Below are 16,309 nucleotides of genomic sequence, written 5' to 3'. Positions count from 1 at the left end.
ACACATGACAAGCAACAGGGATGGGTAAAGGGTGAGAGACAGCCAATGTAGACAGTACATCCGGGCCTGCAGCCTATGCGCTGGTCTCCTTGATCCACCGTCAGCATCGGAAGGGAATAAGCGTCGAAGGCGTTTGGAGGGGGAGGGGGGATGAGTGTACATCTGCATGTGTATATATGTCTGTGTGCGTGTGTGTATGTGTCCAGAGTTCAGCTGAGACAGTGTCCTTCACCCTGCCAGGCTAAGTAAACAGTCTTCCAGCCAACCCAGGTGGCCTTGCATAGAATGGGAAGAACAGACTCAACACAGTCGTTATCAGTGTGTTGTTGTTCAGCTCCAGCCTTGAGACCGCAGCTGGAGCCAAAGGGGTATCCGAATGAAGTGATGGTGGTTTTTACTTTATTGCGAACAACTCATATGAATTTCAAAGCTGTTCTAACAGTACACTGGTCTCTCAATCTCCCATTGGAGAGCCGTGAGCTTCTCCATGATGTTATCAACCTTACGCTCCGTGATGTTGTCATTCTTGTGCTCAAAGAGCCGATTCTGAGAACTCACGACCGCAGTGAGCTTCTCCAAGATGTGATCCAATTTGCGCTCAGAGGTGTTATTCCGAGCGAGCCCCTCCGGATGTTTATGTTATGTGATGACTATGCTTTCCTGTGTGGCGCAACCTGTGTGTCCTCCGGTTTTGGTGGGTGTAATTTGAGTATTTTATGATCTTTCTGATACAAAGTATTCTGCACTCATTTATGCTTTGGGAATTTTGCCTTTTGATCTTGGATGCAACATGCTAGCAGGCAGGGCATATATGGAAAACTATAACCAAGTGGCTTGCATAATATACATGCCAAATGTGGTCTGGAAGTTCCGAGGTCAAAATGGTATACACCCCCCGGGATACTCAAGAATGACCAAGCTAAGATCCTGTTGAACTTCCAGATACAGACAGGGACGCTACCCAGACACAGTAATGGACAAGCAGAGTAAAAAGGCTGTAGTGACAGATGCAGCTATAACAAGTGATAGCAACATCTGGAAGAATAAAAATGAGAAGCTGGAAAAATACCAAGGCCTACGAGAGGAGCTCGAGAGGATGTGGAGGCGGAAGGCTACAGTGACCCCCGACCTGTGCAAGTGGCTACAGCAGATCCCAGAAACAACATCCAAGACCTTTGTCTAAAAGTGCTGTCAGGATTTGGTGTGTGAGGAACCACGATGTTTAACTATATGCTCTTTATTGAGCTAATATAAAAACAGCACGAGGCAAAAAAGAAACTGAAGGGCATAATTTGCTTTCCCTTCCTGTAAAACACCTGGAAGTTACCCACTCCTTAAAATTACTTATGCACTATAATAAATAACAAAAATTTAAATAATACACTTGCATCATTTAAATATCTCAATATTGTCTGTAGTTTAGTTTGACATACACGAAAATAAATACCTTTAGAGCAGGGGTCCCCAATCTCAGTCCACGAGGGCCGGTGTCCCTGCAGGTTTTAGATCTCACCCTGGGTCAACACACCTGAATCACATGATTAGCTCATTACCAGGCCTCTGGAGAACTTCAAGACATGTTGAGAAGGTAATTTATCCATTTAAATCAGCTGTGATGGATCAAGGACACATCTAAAACCTGCAGGGACACCGGCCCTCATGGACTGAGATTGGGGACCCCTGCTTTAGAGGATGAGAAAGAGTTCCTAGTTGTGTTGACATCACATGAAAGTGCTGCTATTGTTCAGGTGAAAGGAAGAGCTTGTGTGTCTGCTGCATTATTGGTAGGCAAAGTAAATGCAGCACACGTCATATCAGGTCTGCAGCACATGCCTAACCTCAAATTTACTGGTAATCAGGTAAGCTTATTGTGTTTTCCTGATTTAATCAGACCTAGTCTTCTGTCCATCATGCTGACAAAGAAAGTACAAATCATTCACTGTTACATCCTGCCAGAGCCTGAATAGCTGATAATTATAGGTAATTAGTCCAATGACCGCTGTTGAACCACATACTCTGGAGATGATCATCGGTCCTGCTGTTGTATTATGCTGTTGGTATTTAATTAATGCAGAGAGTAAACTGTTTAGCTGTTCTAAGCAACAAACAAAATCTAAGTTCCTGCTGAATTTGGGTTTTTTGCAATGACGTCGATGAAGAAGTCCTGCTGTCTGTGATCATGGGGAAAGAGGAGGAGTCAGATACTTGTGTTATTTCTGTACAGTCCAGCCCTGTAAAGTGCTCTGTTAATGTTTGTGCCAGTCTGACTATTAAATATGCTGCAGGCTTGAATTCACCTGCTCTGTGCTGTCAGAATGGCCTCATGTTTATGTGCTGTGGTGCTGAGGTTGAAGTGCACATAAAAACCAAATCTCTTGTGTATCAATTTGTTGGTGAGAGTTGGTTCTCAGAATAGATGAAACGTGTGTAAAATGGGCTGTTATGACAGCATCTTGTACCAGCCTTTCTTTCAGAAAATTTCAAGCTGGCATTTAGTGGATGCGATTTTAGTGGCGTTCAGGGAACAGGGAAGAAAGTGTGTGAACAAGGATATTTTGGAAGCTAGCTAGTTAACACATGAATGGAGTTTTTGTTGTAATAGTTGATGACATCAGATCAGTTAACAGATAGCAGTGGAAGACTCTTTTTCTTCCCGCAGTAAAGAATAGGATATTTCTGGGAGAGATTTCTGAATAACATTTTACATTTATATTTGGGGACGGGATGTCAGTGTAGTGACTGTGAAATGGTCTGAGATGCTTAGGTTGACCCCGGTGAGTTGACATCCTGTGAAACCAGCAGAGCAGACCAAATCCATGATGTGAACACAGCTGCAAGTGTGGAAGGTTGATATGCTGTGTGAAGATGAAGGATTATAGCACCTCCAGGAACACTGTGGCATATTTTCGATGCAGAATGGGAGGTGCGCTTGACCTGTGACCCCTTCAGTTCATTGTGAAAACATATTCAGCTCCTCAGTGTTGCTGTTTACTTTCTGAGACTTTTTTTAGCCACAAGCTGTTTGCACCTGTTATCAGCAGGGCGAGGCGATGACACACACATTCACACACACAAGCGCGCCCTGCGTTGCCTCCGTTAGATCAGTGTATTGAGCTGTGAAATGACTTTTATTGGAGGACATTCGCTTATCCGTCACGCCAACATGCAAATGATGGTGTGTTGATTGCAAAAACCAAATATAAACAAAGATGAAATAAACAAAGTTTCTCCACCTTATACACCCCCACACTTGGCTGCTGTGTGGCAGCTCGTTTGTCCAACATGAACACAGTGTATTAAAAACCTCAAATACAGGATTTTAGGAGAATGAGCAATACACTATTAGGTCCAAATTACTTGTCCATAGAATCATGTTGCCAGGTTTTAAGTATTATGTTGAAAAGACGTCAAATGACATTGAATTAGGGCTTCAAAACACTTCAAGTGGTTCCACTTTTATCATGACTTTCTACTCAAAGATCGTACATTCAGTCAAACATGAGAGGACGCGGAAAGGATTCTAGTGAATGGCATAGGAAACAATTGCTGAGTCATCCGGAAAGCAACCACAGTGCACACAAAAACTAAACGGGAAAAGATGACACATCCATTGAGTTTCCTGCTGCTGACGACAGCCCTTGGAAAGTTCAAAGAGTGAAACATCATCTTGAGTATTTTTCTGAACTCACTCTACTTCTACTTTATAGACTAGCAAGATTGGAGATGCTAATGCTAACATTTTCTATGTAGCAAGGTTTTTTATGTTCTTGACATTTGTATCATTGTTTGGTTAGTTGGTCAAACATGGCGGACAAATTACGCTTACTTTATCTGCTTCATCTCCTGACTGCTAAACTGAGACTCAGACCAAGCACTCCATTTTTTGTTTGTTATAACAAGGTCGACCACTAAAACAGAGCTAACTAAGACTTGTTTATCTTAAAGTTGGGTCTTTTGTGACTATTCATCTGACTTTACTGATTCAAACTGACTCAGGATTGACTGGCCTTTTTTTAGAACATAACTTGGGTTGTGTTAGTCTTTAGCTGAAACTGGATTGCCAGCGGTGAATTAAGTAAGTCTTGTCTTCTTTTAGGATGGGGCTTTGTCTTCATCTAAACTGTAGAGTGAGTCCAATTTAAAAACTGTCAAGGACTCAAAAAGTTTTCATACATTTTGTCACCAGTCTAAGTTCTTATACCAGATCCAACAAATCATTGTCACGGTACACACTCCTTTCTTAAAAACCTTAGTTTGTCCCTGTTCAGAAACATTAAAGTAGAACCCCCCTTTTATTCTAATTTGAAATCCCCTTCTTATTGCAGTGCCATTAAAATAAAACAGAGCAGTTTTCTAAGCAATTTGAAAGCGAAACATGTCACATCGATTCACAATCCAAGAATAGTGTCTGTTTAATTTTCATTGGGAAACTGGGCTAATTGGCTGTCAGTTAGCAAACAGAGAGCTGTCAGATCCACTCCCTGCTCATTTTAGGGAGATTAACAAAACAGCATGCTCATACTTGGAGCAGGGGAGGAAACAACACACACAGTTAATGCTCTAATCCAGAATGACCTGCAGTGATTCAGAGAAACGCTGAGCAAAATTAGATTTTAAAATTAATACAGGAAATTAAAACAGTTTACAGGGTGTTCTTACCTGCCAGTTAATGGTCCCCGTGCACTCAGATTCAGAGGGCTAATATTAGGATTTTAAAGTAACTGCTATCAATTTGATATTTATTCTGGGTCTTCAGTTGTTGAAAGTAAAGAACTGTAAGTGTGACCTTTCATTTTGTCAGTATAGTTTAGGATGTGGGCCACAGACAGTGTTGGGAAGGTTACTTTTAAAATGTATGCCGAAAAATGTATTTTGTAATGTATTCCGTTACGTTACTCAATGAGAGTAACCTATCCTGAATACTTTGGATTACTTAATATATTATCATGCTTTTTTACAACTACATGAATGTACTACTGGTGTGTGATTTATTACTATTACTGAAGGTTACTTGCCATATCAATACCAGCTAGATTTTTAAATCTTAATATAAAATGAGTAACAGTAGGGTGGACATTAGGTAAGGCTGCACTTTTAGCAGCGATTTCGTATAGAAAACTATTCCGCATGTATATAAAACAGGTCCGTGGCTCCGAACCGTAGTAAAGGGACCTCTGGCTAATACGGTGTCGGGCTCATAGCCGAAAACTAGCTTTACTTTGTTGTCTGGGTCAACTTTGCTAGCGAGAGACAGAGAGAGGTGCTGAAAGGCTGCTCCAACGGAACTTATTGTTTCGGAGGAAAACACGAACACGGTGTACGGTCGAAGTCTTAATAGCTTAATTACAACTGGGCTCATCAGGCACTCTTTCTGGCTGCAGTGGTTATTATTATATTTACATGCTTCCATCTCCCAGTCCATTCTCGATGCAACACGGGCTACACTGCCCATGAGGCTACATTCTTTAGGGCTGTGCCTGTAACACTCTGCCTATTGCTTTCATATTAAATATTTTTTGAATAATTTTTAAAAATATTTCTTCACGTCATTATGCCGCAAGTAGAGGTGACATGGTCCGCGAGATTGAGACACAGGCATTACTGCCTCTTAATGCGTGTTTTGTTTGGTTTTCCACCAGAAATTGGAATTACCAAAAATAGAGAGGGCATAGCCTTAACATATGAAACAGGAAAAGGCCGCCGTGTAATCCATTTATTTCAACAAAGTAACTGTATTCTGAATACCACCTTTTTAAACGGACAGAATACAGTTACTCATATTTTGTATTTTAAATACGTAACGGCGGTACATGTATTCCGTTACTCCTCAACACTGGCCACAGATAGGCCTACATTTATTTGTAAGTCCTATTGCAGCCTTACGGTGCGTTCACACCGGACGCGAAAGAGGCGAGCGAAAACGCCCAAACGCCCCTAATGTCACGCGTGCACATTTGCACCTCAACGCGTGTCCAGGGAAAATCCACCGCACCTCAAAATTGCATGTTTCCACGCGCCTGAACCGGAAATGTGGGAGGAAGTTGTGCCAGATGTGTTGTGCTGCAGATGTCCTCTGAATAAACACATTATCTTGTTAGCGGAAAGGTATTTGGACATCAGTGGGAAAATATCAGGACAGTAGGTGGGCTTGCTAGCTTTTGCACGGTTTCATCGGGTCAGTCTGGAAATTAAAAAGCAGAATGAATGAACTTACCAGGTTGCCCAATCTCCTCACTAATGTGCCTCCAAGCTAGGTCCGTTTTATTCCTGTCTCGGTAGAAGTAGCAACATGCATCATTTAGCTCTGGATGATTCGCCACGGCACAGATGAGCTTTTCCTCCATACGGAGTGACTGGATCTGCCCCTTTGACCTAGTTACAGCCACGTCACCAGGCTCCTGATTGGTTGTCGGGGCGTGATTTGACACCGGAGTTCATATTTTCCAACTCAGCGTGTGCACAAAATGCAACACAACCTGACGCGCGTGGTTTTCTTTCGCGAGTCACACGCGCCCCACGCGGTACACTGACGCGCATTTCACGGGTTTTGGCGTTTTCCCGACGCAAATCTGCCTCCGCATTTTCGCCGGACGCGCAATCGCGTGTCATCGTGCTCTTTCCATTGACTTTACATGTGAACCTGACGCTCTGGCCGCCTCTTTCGCGTTCGGTGTGTGCGCACCGTTAGAGTCAAACATTGGATTTTTAACTTCAAGATTCAACTTCCAATTCACTGGGTTGGTCTCAAATACATTTAGTTTGCATGTATTCCTGTTTTTGTAATGAGAATTCCTCTGTATGGCCTTGCTAATGTCAAGTTCATAGTTTTATTTATGGGGTGGCTCTGGCCTCACTCCTTTATTGTTCTCTACATTTCCAATATTTTGCAGAGAACTCCCAAATCTATTTCTTGTTTGACTACAACACCAAACCAGAGTAAAATCTATGATGTCATCTAACTGTTCATAGTTTTTTAGACAGACAGGATGTAGGCAAACACAAAAGCTTATATCTGCATACCCCTCATACATTATACAATGTTTAGCCAGCTGTAAACTGAAATTGAAAACAGTCATTGATACTTGTGTTTCATAGTAACATTAATTTCAACTAAATTAAATATCTATGTGTTTGTTATTTATTTTTAATTTCTTCATGAACATGTTTTTAACAAATGTTTAAACTTGACAAAATTGCCATGTAATGTCAAATCATCACTGGTGTTTTGTTTTATATGAGTTCTTATCTTGAAAAAGAAATATTCATGTTAATTTCTAATTAGTTCTCAACAGGAACAAATGCTGGACACCTGGAGGTAACAGGTGTTTGTCCTTTTGTTTTTGTTTTTTTTACATTTTACACAATCTGCAAAATAAATTCTCTTGATTCATAAAATTGTAACATATTCAAAAGAATGAACAGTGATGTAGTGGAATCAAAAATGATCTACATATGTTTATTTACATTTATTTTTTAACCTATGTATTGAGTTTGTGATCATTTGATATGTCCCCTTACTTGAGTGAACTATATATATTTTACTGCTCACTCAAAGAGTATACTAGTTCTTTGTGTAGTGTATTGTCTTAGAAATCTTTGTTGTGAGGCTTCAAACTTAATTTGCAATCTAAGAATACAACTAAGAATTACATTTTGGATACATTTTCAAACACAGTGGTGTCATCAGCAAACAACATGCATTTTAAAGTCAAACACCTTACAAGTATCAACCACCACCTGTGACGCTTAATAGCTGCGAGGTTGTATTTACATAGACTTACTCATATGAGTCTTTTAAATAACTGCGGTCCCATTTATTCCATACATAGCTGTTTTTAGGTAGGTTAGCCCCTACCTAGAAAATTATAGGTAGTGGCTAAAAATACTGGCAACCTCCAGGACTCGGTCACTGAGATTCATATTTCTCCAACACTATTAGCAAATACAACTATGGTATCAATCTGAAAATTCAAAGTAACTTCTTTCTTATCTTATCGCACTCACAAGATTTTCAGAAAACTTGACCTCTGACCTTGAGAGGTTTTTAGTAGATATAACTAGTTGCTTCGGCCGAGTTATTCGATTCACAAACTTAGGTGTCCATGTCGCCTGCTTGCCCACCCAGTGGGGTGATGACAATACCCCATCAGTCTTTTACAGCTGAGGGGTAAAAACTTGTTGCTTGCATAATATTTGTCTATATTTCCTTAACACTGTATTGTAATTGAGTGCATTATTGTCTCCTTTTTACTCGGGCGATACACGACAATAACTATAAATAAATCATGAAGATATTTTAAAAACTGGGAGACGTCTATAATATTTTATCAGCCCTCTGTTTATGCAGCGATATCAAGGGTAAAACTCTTTGAGTAGTTCAGCATCTATCCTTACCTCACTATCGACTGGATCGTGTCCCAGCAGATATTCAGTGGACCTTGTTCTGCTAGCAGGAAGCTTAGTATTCAGTCATCACTGCAGGTAACCACAACATAAAGCTAAAGGCCAAACAAGACAGTATTTCCCAAGCAAACATGTCATAGTATCAATACCTCCAAAACTCTGGAGATGTACTACAATATACCTCCAGCATCAGTTTAATAAAAAAAAAGACATTTGTGGTCAGTATCGACAATGGCTGGGCATATCTTTAAAATATAATGAATTGGGAATCACTGGGGGAAAAGTGGTCAATCTAAATGTCAGTAAGCTGTATTTTCTCAATGCTGGAATACTTATGCTGATGTAAAGATAGACGTACTTTGGTCCCTCAATGCAGAGTGATGAATAATGAAAGATACAGACATAAGACAGTTCACAGCACACACTGCGTAATTACAATGATGCAACAATGATGATAGCTGTAGCATCAAAATGCATGACAAAAGTTTAATTAAGACTGATGAAAACTAAGCTAAACTTTTATGAACAAAAACTAACAAAATTCATGATTAAATTTGAACTTAAACTAATAAAGAACTGTTGTGAAAAAGAAGCTAAATAAATGGTGCTAAAAATAGAACTGTATGGACAGCTGGTGTGTTCAGGATTATTAAAAGTGGACTGAATGGAATCCACCGATGAAAGAGTGTCAACGATGATGTGATAGCTGGGCAGACCGTCAGATTAATTTCCTGCTTGATAAAATGCTAATTAACTGTCAGACAGGCAGCAGAGTCCTCTCTGTTAATCAGATCCACGGCGGCAGAATAATGAAGAGTCTCTCTCTGTAAGATTTTTTTAGACATCTTATTGTCCAAAGGAGGACCTGTTAGGATGAAGCGCAAAGAATAAAGCAAAGTATTAAAGGAAATAAGCTCCAAATGGATAAAAGAGTAAAAACACAACCTCAAGTGGAAAATGTTAGAAAATGAATTTGCTACCCACACATTTCCTAATTGTTCATCTAAGTGGGGGTTTCAGTTAAAAGTAGTAGCTAGTAAACAATGATGATGACCTTGCACATGTGCACATTATATTTATTAATGCAGAGTAAACAGAACTGTGCTCCAGGGAACTAGAGGGAGCGTCATCTTTGGTTTCTGTTTTACAAATTTAAATTATTGTAGAACTGGGCATAAGTTCACAAACCTCATTTCAGCTTCAACGGATAGTGAAGTCCCCAAACATCTGTTTGCAGTTGAGTCTTGTGGCCCTGCTCCACTACTCATTAGACCCGTCATGGAGTAGAACAGCAAAGACAAAGTGCAATTCAACTGAGCGTGTCACAACAGCAAAGCTCTCCAACAGCAGAACAGCTGTCTTTACAAATGACTGCTCCATGCTGTGGACTGATATCTCAGTTATCATTATTTATTAATCAGGGATTGATTTATAGCACTCATACTGAAACAGACAAGATCAGATAAAATAAAAAGATCAGCCATGGGAAAATAATAGAGTGTCAAAAAAAGAAAATCAAAAAGTTGCTTTTCAAAGTTTAAAAAGAACAATCAGACTCAGACAAATGTTTGCATCTCTAATATTCTAGAAGAATCAGCCTAAACCATTTTTCATTTCTTTATGTGCAAACTTAGGTATTTAGGACCATAACGCCGTTTAGATTCTACTGTTGCATTCTACTTGCATGTCATACACTGTAGGGCCATATACTACATAGATTACATAAGACTGTTGCACTAGTTTTTGCATTATCTGAACATTTAGACTTTGCCAAGCCACTGGCCACACAAATTCTTTAACATTTTAATAATTTAACATGCATAAATACCACAACACATATTGTATTATTCCAGTGCTTGATGAAAATTTGTTACCTTGCTAGTTAGCTAGCTGTCGTTAAAAATGACAATTGCAACATGTTATGAACATGGACGTGGAAAATGTATGTTTCTAAGACATTTAATAGCCTGCTAACTTCTTCTACGGTGAAGATGGTTTAACATGCATGCACACCATAAACTAATACAGCACCTGTACAGCCTATTCTTGATAAAAATGTTATCTTGTAGGCAGGTTAGTTAGCTATAATTGACACTGTAGTCTGGCAAGCATAAGGTGAATAAACTATCTACCCTGCTTTATGGATACATGGTTAAGAAAACAAATGAACGTATGGATGGATAGATGGATGGCATTGCGATCAGATGATGTATTCGCCTACTGGCTGAAAATTAGTTGGCAACAAAACCAAGAAGGTGACCACTGAAGTTGAGAAGTACAGCATTGTATATTCAACTCGCGTACCATGTACGTACATATGACTCTGCCATTTGTACAGAGTCATTTATGCACAGAAGAATAGAGAGTCTAAACGTGGAGCCGATGCTTTTACTCTTGGATTTGTGTTCATATTTGTAGCATTTCTGTTTTGGGTTGGTTTCTGTTCATGCTTGTGCCTTCCACTCATGAGTTCGCCTTGTCTTAAAAGCCTACTGTAGTCTTGAATGCTATACACACATTTAATGGCAGTCCCTTAAAGTAGACATAGCACAGTGCTTTATCCAGTGAGTCATTCAGGCAGCATGCTGATGTGGTTTCAGCTCTGTCAAACAGCAGGTGGTGAAGGCAGCCTTCTCTGACTTGAGCTGGAAGCACAGACGCTGATCAATAACTTGCTGTCGGGAGCTGAATGTATGAGCTTCCATCTGTGCCAAAAAAAGGCCAACTGTACGTCTATCGGGCTATATTGTCCTTATCTCTTCAGCCTGACAAACAGCTTTTTCCTGAGTGTTTGTGTTGTCACTGTCATCTAGAGTGTCTGTTAATGTGACGTATACGCCATCGGAGATCCTGGTTTCTAAACGGATGGCAGTTCAAACTTTTCTCTTTGCATTTTTTTCTTGTAACTACGCTTCACGTTGTGTTGCCATTAGGGGGTTACTGGAGTTTGACCCTTCAGCGTTCAGACAGAGTGCATTACTCAGTGCAAAATAACTGTATTGAACAGTAAATAAGGAGCTATTAGGCCTGAAATTCTACTTGAACAGAGAGAGGACCAGTTTCACAAAGTATTCCACAAAAAAGGTTGCATTTCCAGTCATTTACAGCCTTAATTTCACTCAACTGTAAAGTTTTTTTCAGTCCATTACTGTGAGTGACTAAAGGTGTTTGGTAAGTTCAGTTTGACCTCTTGTTGTCTACCAGGGCGCCAGTGAGGGTAGGATTAGGGTTAGGTTCGCATCTACACCTGTATATGGAATTTTCACTTGTATATCAAACCTAAATGGAAGTCTTACATTTTAAGGCAAACACATTTAAGGACTATAATTGAGATACTTAACCCAGGTTTGTTTAACATGTAGATAAAATGCAGTCCTAAATCTTTATGTTTTGGTAGGTTTGCTGGCGATCGTTTCTTTATGGACAACACTTACTTTACAGACAGCAAGATAATGTTTAAATGGATAAAAATCTGCATTCCTAAATGAGGCAGTGACTTTTTCTTTCTTTTACAAGCCTATGAGAAATTATGCACCTGCATCCATGGGTGGGCTTTGTGACTTTTTAACTTAAATAAAATAAAATTTAATCTTTATTTTAACTGAAAGGAATATATTCTAAAAATGTGGACCAATTAATCATTTGCACATTTTTATGAAACTGGACTGACATTCTCCATTCTAAATGCATCCCCTGTACACTGAACTGGACAACTGAAGGTGCTGTTGTGTTGCCATTATGCTTTTCATGCTTTGCATCTGGTTGTGCTCTGTATATTTAAGTATTAATCCAATCAAATACCTAAAGCCAACATTTAAATAACTCTGCAAACAAGTATTATATGCATATTCTGATAGACGGGGCTGTGGAGGAGACTAAATGCTCATAAACACTGTTTACCCACCTCTCAACTCTAAAGTAGTCTTTGCCCAACCGACTCTGAGTGTTTATACACACTTCACTTTGTCACATTGCACACCTGTTGGTGAGCTGTCGTGCTTGCTTTGTTTCCTGCTAGAACATTGTATTTCCATGTCATCAGTGTGCTCTTAGTACGACGCAGCATCTATCCACCAACCATGTGTGCAGGCAGTAAAACAAACACAACCAGCTGAGAAACTCGAGAGGCAAACACAGCAAACAAAATCACAAAGAAACAGAGAGCATCTGTTTTATAAAATCACAGAAAATGTTTGAAGAAGAAAAAGAAGCAGCTCTGGATCTGGTTCACAGACACGCGGTCTCTTAGAGGATGAAAAATTGAAGAGATTTTTTGCCAAAATTTAAATCTGACTAAATTAACAATACAGCATTAAAAAAGTGTTATGAATATGACTGACAGTGCATTTAATACAGGGGGTAACACTGTGTGATAAAGCAGCTACAGTGAGCGTTTTTCATTTCTGTCCTGATCAGTTAAAAACCACCAAATTCAAGTGGATTGCCTTCTGAAAACATCTATTAATAACCCCACATAATATACATATGTTGTTATGGTCCAAGATTTTATAGTGAGACAATATTTGATTAAAGTTTTTGCAACTGAAAAGCTTTTCCTCATCACAGCTGTGAAAAAATAGTGTAGCTGAGGAAGGCAGGGTTTAAGATGAGCTTAGCCATCATGCCATCACCCTTTGGTTTGTGAGGTGACCTTTGATGACATCTTGTTTTCTTGTTTTTTGTTTTGTTTTTTGTAGAAGGATGTAAACATGTTTATTTCTGCTATAAATTTGGACATTTTAAGATAGAAATCAATGGGGGCTGACTCACTTTTTGAGCTACCTTCAGAAATGAGCTGTAATTTTTAGTTTCCCCCCCCAACTCCCAGAGGTTGTCACTTTGGTTTACAAGAAAAACTCATGCCAAATACGTATTAGTGCACTACTGGAAATGATCCCACACAAATGTATAAATTCTTCAAATCAAATCAAATCACTTTTATTGTCACATCACATGTGCAGGTACACTGGTACAGTACATGTGAGTGAAATTCCTGTGTGCGAGCTTCACAAGCAACAGAGGTGTGCAAAGTACAATAACATAAGAACAAGCAAATATAAGAATGGCTAAATCTGAGAATTATATGAATAAATATATGTACAATATAAGAGTGTATGCATATTACTGAATGTGTATACTAAATATGTATGTCTACGTATGTGTATATATGTGTGTGTGTGTGTGTGTGTGTGTGTGTATACATATTTTACAAATTAAACAGAGTAAAAATAAAATAAATATATAAAATATACAGAGGTTGGTATTTGGATATTGAAATCTTGTTACGAGTAATTACAAAACAACAACAAAAAACTGAGCAGCAGCTATAATGTGGCGCATTATAAATACAGTTGTGTGAAAAAGAAAGAAAACAAACTCCTAGGAATAAAGAGAGTAGGTAGCAGCCAAGTGGTGTTAATCAAATGCACTGGATTAACTGATCATCAGCAAGTGTGAGTACCTCTATAAAATCAAAACCTTTGGCAGTGAGCTTGTCTGGAGCAGGATTGGGTGTGTGTTAACACAATGCCACACTGCCCCTCCCAAAGTCAGGCCATCCAATGCTCAAAACAACAAACCAACCCAAGAGCTGCATCTAAGACTCTACATGCCACATGTTAAATGTTAAAAGTTCATGACAGTGCAAACTTCTGGAACAATGCCCTTTGGATAGATGAAACTAACATGGAGATGGTCCATGATGCACTGTGCCATGTTTGGCCAAAATCAGACCAACTGTCGTGGAGGCCTGTTGATTTGCGCTTTCCCCCCGTCTACCAAACATCTTAGATGAATTTAAACCTCAGTGACCTTGACTTTAAGGGCAGAGGTCAAGTTTTCTGAGAATCTTGTAAATCTTGTAAATAACTTGAGAACAGTGTGAGGATTTTGAAATTGATACCATAGGTGGTCTACTAAAAGTCTGAAAGGGTGCCAGTTATTTTTTTGTTTGCAGCCACAGGACCTGGGCACCGTCCAGTCATTGAATCAACCATGAACTCCTCTGTATACCAAAGACAGCATGACTCGATCTGTCCAACATATTGGATCATGTACTGGGACAGTGATCCACTCCAGCAAATCTACAGCAGATTGGCAGAAAAATAAAAGAATCAACGTGCTGCAATGGCTCAGTCAGTCCAATCCCCAGCCTGACTAAAATGTGCTGATGGGACCTTAAGAGCATTGTGCATAAACAAAAGCCCACAAACCTAAAGCTATAACCTTGTTATAGCAGTGGGATGTAGTCCCACGACATAATTAATATGTGACACGACCGCTACAACAAAGGTGGACGTCGAGGCAAGAATATACCTGCTGCTCGGTCTGTGGCTTGTTGTCAGACTTGGGGGAACACAGTGTTGTTTTTATAGCTATTTCCCCCGGTTGCCGGGTTTCAAAAATGGCGGTTTTAATTTTTGTGAACGAGACACACTCATCACTCATCCAGTGATGCTACTGACCAGCCAATCGGTGGCATGCAGCGTGATGATGTCACATTTTAGTAACACTTTAGTGGCCATCGTACCAAGCAGGTACGATGACCTAATGGAAAACTGTGCCGAATTGATCTGAGTAGGTAATAATGGAAAAAGGGCTTAAATGTACTGAATCAGCAATATAAAAAAGCGTGGGTAAAAATTCATCCACAAAATTCATCCACACGGATGTGAGAAACTCAAAAAGTCATGCAGAAAACATTTTACTTCCAGTCATTGAGGCTTAAGATTTTTCTACAAAGACCTGAATCCCGATGTGTACAGTAAGAAGGTTTTTTACATGAGTGTCTGGCTAAACTAAACTAAACTAAACTAAGTAATAGCTTCCTTTTACTGTGAGCATCCTGAGGAACCACAGTGTCCACTTGATTTAAAGAATTCCTGAGCATTTAAGAAAGAATGAAACTTCACCAATAAGTCACAAATTAACCACTTATCCAAATACCTTTGCTACAAAAACAGCTATGACCTATCAGGGAGGATCTGGGAGTCCTGTGGGTTACAGTAGGCACTTTGGGTTTCTGGGTTGAACACCTTGTGGTCTTTGTCAGGTTGCTCGAGCTGTTCCTGAGCAAGTTTCAGAGGTATGACAGTACGTATTGTAGTGCTTGAGGAGCTTGCTACCATGTTTGCTCTGCAGTCGTGTTTAGGTTGGTACCTGTCAACGTAAAATCCACAAGAATGGCAGTTTCCCAGCCAAGTGTTGCGCTGTTATTGTCTTTATTGTTATGGTGAATGTATGAGATATTTTTGAAGATTAGTGTGTTCAGCAGGAACCAGTGGGCTGAAAGTTTTGGGCTTTGTGTGTAACTTATTGATATTAACGTATGCTAAATTGTTTTAGTTTTCCTGCATTGACAGGTCTTTTTTTCCTTTGTTTCTGCCAAGTTACTTGCATTGTATCAGTGGTTTAACAGAACAAAGACCCCAGAAAGTCTGTCTGGGATTGTTTAGCTCAGTTGTGAACTGCATTGAGTCTCTAAGTACCAACAGTTTGCTGGAGAGGAAATTAGGGGATTTAGGGTCACTGCTGAGCACTTTAACCAAATGAGCTTTACTGTGTGAGAGCTTCAGTGTGTGAACAGGCCTCATAATGAGCTGCTGAGAGCTTCAGTCCTGAAAATCACAGAACAAACAGTCATCATGGAGGGGAGTCCGGCTGTTAAACTCAGCACTGATCCAGATCACATCAGATAATGTGAAAAACCAGCAGTCCCTCTCCGTTAGTTTGGATATCGTCAATGCCCCCTGCTGACCATAAATCACAATGCTGCTGTTGTTGATGCTGCCTCCTGATGATCAACTCAGACTGCAACTTGCATCTAAAAATAACTTTAACTCGGATGGTAGTAGATTGTTTTCTGGGCTCAAGAAGTTCAAAAAGATTTTGAGCTTGTTAAGTGATG

At 39.7% G+C, this 16,309-nt stretch overlaps 1 long non-coding RNA gene across 6 annotated transcripts in view; it reads left to right on the top strand.

Annotated features, from left to right (window-relative positions):
* The window catches only part of LOC100696331 (uncharacterized), a 43,128-nt gene that overhangs the window by 16,959 nt on the left and 9,860 nt on the right, over positions 1-16,309 (top strand). For 3 of the 6 annotated variants that reach the window (XR_003221225.1, XR_269369.3, XR_002062812.2), the window contains exon 1: positions 1,651-1,859. The exons of the other annotated variants lie outside the window; for them this stretch is intronic. This is a non-coding gene — a long non-coding RNA (uncharacterized LOC100696331). Of the gene's footprint in view, positions 1-1,650; positions 1,860-16,309 lie in introns of those variants that run through there. 6 annotated transcript variants of the gene reach the window in all.

Source organism: Oreochromis niloticus, linkage group LG7 (genome assembly GCF_001858045.2).
Source record: "Oreochromis niloticus isolate F11D_XX linkage group LG7, O_niloticus_UMD_NMBU, whole genome shotgun sequence".
NCBI lineage: Eukaryota > Metazoa > Chordata > Actinopteri > Cichliformes > Cichlidae > Oreochromis > Oreochromis niloticus.
This window is presented reverse-complemented; position numbering and strand designations above follow the sequence as displayed.